General features: G+C 33.5%; 1 protein-coding gene across 7 annotated transcripts in view; it reads left to right on the forward strand.

Annotated features, from left to right (window-relative positions):
- The window catches only part of LOC106884484 (activated Cdc42 kinase-like), a 244,007-nt gene that overhangs the window by 81,386 nt on the left and 156,004 nt on the right, over positions 1 to 6,617 (forward strand). For all 7 annotated transcript variants that reach the window (XM_052972235.1, XM_052972233.1, XM_052972237.1 and 4 more), the window contains one exon: positions 4,347 to 4,401. The gene's annotated coding sequence lies outside the window, so the exon portion shown is untranslated. The remainder of the gene's footprint in view (positions 1 to 4,346; positions 4,402 to 6,617) is intronic.

The following is a 6,617-nucleotide window of genomic DNA, read 5'->3' on the forward strand; positions in this document are numbered from 1 at the left end:
GGGCCACATAAAAAGTACCTGTGCTGGTGCCATGTAAAAAGCACCGGTGCTGGTACCATGTAGAAAGCATTGGTACTATTGCTACATAAAATGCACACAATACACTCTACAAAGTGGTTGGTATTAAAAAGGACATCCAGCTGTAGAAACCATGCCAAAACCTACAATGGGGCATGGTGCAGTTTCTGGCCTTGCTAGCTCCTGTTAAACCAGCCAACCCGTACTAGGATGGAAAATGGACATTAGAAGATGATGATGATGATGATATAGATACTTTTTAAAACATGAAAAACATTTGTGAGAGATTCTATTAAAATTCTAAAGTATTAATTTTATGGATGAGAATATTGTCATTATGTAAATATTTATTTTGGTTGATAGAGTAATAATAATAATAATATAAATATGGGAGTATACCATAAAAAAAATGGCATTCATTATTTAAGTATTTCTATTTATTAATTTGTTAGAAGCTTAACATATTTGAGATGTTTCAAGTATTGACTAGCTTCAAAGATGGCTGCCTACATATTGTGAAAGGCAGGAATCACTTTCATTGTACTTAATCTGAATAACTCAATAATGAGTATAATAAACCAAACTAATCAAATTCTATTACTACAATTATAACTTGGTGATACCATGCTCCATGTTGTTATTGTCAGTTCAGCTACTTTTCTCATTGATTTGCTTTGATAAATGATCAAGTGGTTACTACTGCACTAAGGGCATTATTGTATAGAGAAGGCTTCTACCTTTCTATAGTGATCCAGTTTAAGTATGACTTTTGTTCGTTCGTTATAAATGTTTATTTGCCATAACCATGGAGGAACTTCAATGAGGCGTATGATTAGAAGGACCGGGGAGAAAACAATGGTAGTGAAATCAATATGGTGCTGGTCTTTTGGTTGAATGGGAAACCATATTGTCACCGGTGCTGTATTCTTGACAAAGAGATATTACTTACTCAATAGTCCTAGCTAGAAATAAGTATTATGGGTGATACAGTTTACTACTTCAATAGAGTAGAAACACTGTGTTTTGTTTGATTACAGTGATGATCTAAAATCCCTGCATCTTTTTATGAATCATTACATGATGATGATGATGATGCTGTATTCACTGGTGTATGAAATGAAATTCTTTTGGGTTGTTATTTTTACCTTTCTGATTTTTAAAAAAATGAGCAAAGAATTAAGTTTATTTGTCCTTAAGTTCTAATGTAATATTTCATTACAATCTTAATGTTGAATTGGCTTTTAAGATTATTATTTATGAGAGTGATTTACAATAGATTATTATTTATTAGATATAATGAGGTTTTTATTTTAAAAAATACTTAGAGGAGAAAAGATAGTGCCCCATTTTACAGGGTTGCTGAGACTGGTGGGAGTAAAGGAGGAAGAACCTGGCTTCTAATGCTTGTAACAGTGTTGGCTTCATTAGGGGTTTTTAAGGACCAGATGGTGGTGTCTAGCCAAGTCACTGATTAAGTCTACCACTCCAAACAGGAATGGTTTCTCCACCAGGCTTCCATACAGTTTCCCTCTATCAAATTCAACCTACATAGGTTTGGTTGAGCTGAAGCTAAAATGATATGAACTGAGATTGAACCAGAATCTTCTTGTCAACCACATAGCTATGCTTGCACCCACTTGTTGATTCAACAAATGCTGTGTCTTTTGAAGAAAAGCAAATATCTTAAAAGATTGAAGTAATTAAGAGGATAAGGCACTGCCTTTACTATTATTACTTTGTAAACTCTTCATCTGGTCTGTACTTTATGACACTTGTGTTTAGAAGTCTCTGAATCTCCATTGAGCCCTGTCAATGTTGTCTGTGTTAGCAAAACTTCTTAGCAAACTGGTTTATTATGTGAAGCCTTTAATGGCTGTTTAGGGAATTTTGACAGTTAATTTCTTAAAGAAACTGCTACTGAAGTGGAACAGGAACAGGCAGCAACCTGAATTTCTAATCTTAAGAACTCTTGTTGCCATTACTATACAAGAAAACGTAAGAAACAACAAAACAAAAAAAGCCCCCTCAATTAATGTGTGTGTGTGTGTGTGTGTGTGTGTGTGTGTGTGTGTGTGTGTGTGTGTGTGTGTGTGTGTGTGTGTGTGTGTGTGTGTGAAATAAACTAACAGGAAACTTCAAAGGAACTACAAGTGTTTGGTTTACAAGCCAGTCTCTTGTTTATAATGACCATGTCAAGACTATAAATTACATGAAATAATAAGAAATAACAAGAAAAATTGCTAACATCTTTTTTAGAATAAGAGACTTTCATTTAGAATCATCAGATGTGTAGATTAAGATATTTTGCTTATATTCTTTTAGATCTTCAGCCTATTTCAGCCACCATGGCTGATGCCCATGCTGGAGCATTGCCTTTTACATAAAACCTTAAACCTTGTTGCTTGTAAGGCCAGAATGTATGGAAGTTAAAGGTTGTTTGACTTTGTAGTTTGATAGTGAAATGCTATTTTTATGACCAATTTTTATTTTTAAAAGCTTGCACTAAGTCACATGTTTGTAAACAAATATCTGTCCTGTCAGAGACCTTAAGGAACATTTTATAGTTTCTTTTGAAATGGTTTCTTTTGGAGTTGAAGTAATAATGGAAGCATGGAAACTCATTTGGTAGCCAGACTAACTCAAAAAACGCCGAATTATTTGTCTTGTTTAGTGGTAAAATTTAATGGCAGTTTTAAAGTTTTGAACTCTCTGAGAGCGTGTTTAAAAGGCTAGACTTTTAACCTTGTGTTGTACTTCATATAATTTGGTAAAATGTATCATGTGTTTTTCTCTGCTAATAAAAATGTATTATGAAATTCACCATTGAGACGAGTATTGTTTATATTAGATGGTCATGTTTAACTAAACTTACTGTGTTTTTTATCTTTTATTTTTATCACAGTAACAACCAGAAGCTTATTGTTCTGTTTGTGGAACAACAAAAAGAAAAAAAAAACTAATTTTAGTTCTTGTTTATTTTACTAATATTGTAAGCTTGTGTTTGTATTATGGTCTATTCAAAAACAACTTGTGTGAAATAAACTGTAGATTGTTCAACATACCATTCAAAGAACATGAAATTTTTTAACTCTTTACTGTAATAATGTATTCAATAACTGAGAGAATGCCCTCATGGCGTCTGATACTGGGTGTATATATTAAATAAATGCTGTCAAAGCAAAGACATTACCTGTTACATATATGCACCCATCATTAAAATTAATTTCCAGCATTTTCCCTTCTCTGCAGGAAGCAACATGTCAAGCATGTTGGCTCCGTAAAAGGTTGAAGCTATTATATATTTTGAAATCTATTTAAGCAAGCAGTATGTGAGGAAAGTAAATAGCAACTGTTTCACATGAGTAATTTCACTGAGGTTTGTGTATGGATGGGGGGAGTAAATAGTTTTATTGTATAACATGACTTCTTCTGTTGAAGCTATCCAACTTACAAGAGATCATCTCTGCTGGAATACATCTGCCATTTGTGTTAATGTGGCAGTTTTTATTTGTTTCATCCTGAAAATGGTTAATCTAAAGTGAAGATAACAAAATTGATTCTCAGTAGCATTTACAAATGTTAATCTGGTGCTAACCCCTAAATAATTTCCGGTTTCTTTAGTTGTCTTGTTACTGTCCTAGCAACAACTTTGCACACTATTCCAGTACCCTGTGTGTGTGTGTGTGTGTGTGTGTGTGTGTGTATAGATGTGCAATATGTAGAAATGGGTGTCATATATTTTTTTTAATTTACAAAATTAGAAGGAAAAGAGGTTGTGATCTTTTTCAATGAATCCTTATAATTTCTAATTTAGTTACAAGTTTTAGGATTTTTACTAAATTTTTTATAGTTTGAAACTTTTTAATTTATTTCACCTGGTGGTGAATTAAAAATTTTACATAAGCACCAGGGCACTTAATCTGTGGTTCTGGCAAAATGATTTTGTAAATAAAGATCTTGCTTGGTCTCATAAAAAATATGAATTCAAATCAAAACAGCATATTCCCTTCACAGAGTGAGAGAGAGTGTGTGTGTATGGGGCGGGGGGAGGTACAGTGTAAAATTTTAATAATCATTATTTTGAATTTGGGCAGAATGCCAGCAATTTTAATGGAAGGGCTTTAGTTAATTACAGTGATCCCAGTACAAGATTGGTACTTTATTGCATTGATTTTGGAGGGACAAATGGTAAAGTTGACCTCAGTGGCATTTGAACTCAGGACATAAAAAAGACTGGAAGAAATACCATAAGGCCTTTGCAATATTTCTACTTACCAATTCTTCTTTGGTTCAGAAACAATAAACTATTTCTTTTTCTACTTTTCCAGATATTTGGATTTACATACACCTTGGATTACCTCTTTTCAAAAGAACTCAGATTTGGTAAGAATTATCTTAGTTTGTATTCTCACTTTCAATTAAAATTATGAATAATTGTCTTACTACAATTTTGTTGGTGAAAAGAATTAAATTCCATAAAAGTTTTGATCACGATTAGAACATGTTTAGTATTTTTTGATGTTTCAATCTGAAATGACAGACACAGGCATAGCATTGTGGTTGTGCAGTTTGCTCCTCAGCCACGTGACTTTGGGTTTAGCCCTACTTCATGGCATTTTGAGCAAGTGTCTGTAGTCCTGAATTGATCAAAGCCTTGTGATTGGATTTGGTAGATGGAAACTGAAAGAAGCCCATCATGTGTGTGTGTGTTCAAATCTGCAATGGCCTATATGGAAGTGCAGTGGGTGATGGTGTTGTTAGTTTGACCTGTGAACAAATTGTCCTGGTGTCTTTGTGCCTTCAAAACCATGTGGCATAGATGATCCCTTACCTGAAAAACAAGTAAGGATTCAAGGAAGGGCGTCTGGCTGTAAACCAGGTTCATAGAACCCAAACATAGAAAAAGAATGCAGAATGAACAAATTTATTAATTTTTTTTCTGGCTGATATTTGTCAATGACAGAAATAATTGATTGATTAAGGAAATTGAAATTATAATATTGTTTCATATAGGAACTGGTACAATATTTAATTGATTTTACATCACACTCTATGCCTGCCACATGGCCACTTCTCTTGATTCTGTTCCTCCTCTCAGCTGAGAGGTGTTTGTCTTGCAAGCTACCTGGCAACACTGCGGGTGTTGGTGCCACATAAAAAGCACTCATGCTGGCACCTCGTAACGAAGAAGGGCATCCAGCAGTAGAAACTATGCCAAAACAGACAGTTGGAACCAGCTCCTGTGAAACTGTCCAACCCATGCCAGCATAGAAAATCTATGTTACATGATGATGATGATCACATTTTGGTGAACAATACAGTTGGTGGTGATATGTTCTTCATTGGTCCATTGTATTTCTGATTGCAGATACGACATGGATTATTTGTTTAACTTGGGCAGAACAAATATCACACAAACATTTCTATTTAAAAAGCACCAGTGCCCCAGCATGGCCACAGCTCATGAGCTGAAATTAGATAAAATGAAAAAAAAAAATGAATTTTATCAGTTTTCTCACTCTTACATCCTTTGCCAATCTACAAAAACAAGACATGAAATTGTTCTCTGTCTTTTGTTCTGTTTGTTTAATCCGTTATATTGCTGAACATTACATAAATGGCTGTTATCTCTCAAACATTGACGCTCTGTCTAACTATTTAGAATTTACAGATATTAATCTGAGAAAAAGTAAAAATAAAAGCCTCCACTTTACTAACATAAAAATATAAACTAGTTTAATAAATTGTTTAACAATATTTATTTCTTACAGGCATCTTTGAATTTAGAAAGTTTTATTTTTTTTTTCTCTATTTTATCTTTTGTTAAAAGGTTTTACAATTGCTGTGTATTAAAAATAATTAATTAATTAAATTAAGTAATTAATTAATTTCAATGTGAAACATTTCTTTATGATTTAAATATTGTTTCATAATAAAGAATGTAGATTCATGATTTTTATGTTGCACCACATGTGTTTAATTAAACTTAGATTCAAATTTTGACATCACATCGCAGTTTTTTTTTGGTGGGGGGGAACTACATTGATTGCATCGACCCCAGTGATCAGTTGGTATTTATTTTATTGACTCTAAAAGGATGAAAGGCAAAGTTGACAGCAGCAGAATTTCAACTCAAAATGTAGAGATGGATGAAATGCCGCTAAGCATGTTGGCTGGCATGCTAATGATTCTGCCAGCTCACCACCTTAATTAGTGTAATTATTATCAATGTAATTAAAGTTAGTCTTAATTAAGGTTAATGTTAATTATGATTAGTCTAATTAATTATTTGAATTCTTCTCTAAGTTGTAGGATGAAGGTAAAATGTCGAAGGGAGGCGACATTATTCGAAAAAGAAGCCATCAAAGTGTTTAGAACAGGATTTTGAGAGGTGAAAAAGTCAGATTGAGGGTCCTGGAAGGAGGAAGAAATTGTTGTCTTGAATAGATTTCTATAAACATGGAGGTGGTATCACTTCAGATGTGTAGAAAATGTTCTTGCATTATAAGAGACTCTGGGAAGATGCAGATTGATATTAAGCCATAGCTTTATAGAATTTTCACAAGGGGAAATCTTGCGTGTGTGTGTGTGTGTGTGTG

This window comes from Octopus bimaculoides, chromosome 12 (genome assembly GCF_001194135.2).
Source record: "Octopus bimaculoides isolate UCB-OBI-ISO-001 chromosome 12, ASM119413v2, whole genome shotgun sequence".
Classification (NCBI taxonomy): domain Eukaryota; kingdom Metazoa; phylum Mollusca; class Cephalopoda; order Octopoda; family Octopodidae; genus Octopus; species Octopus bimaculoides.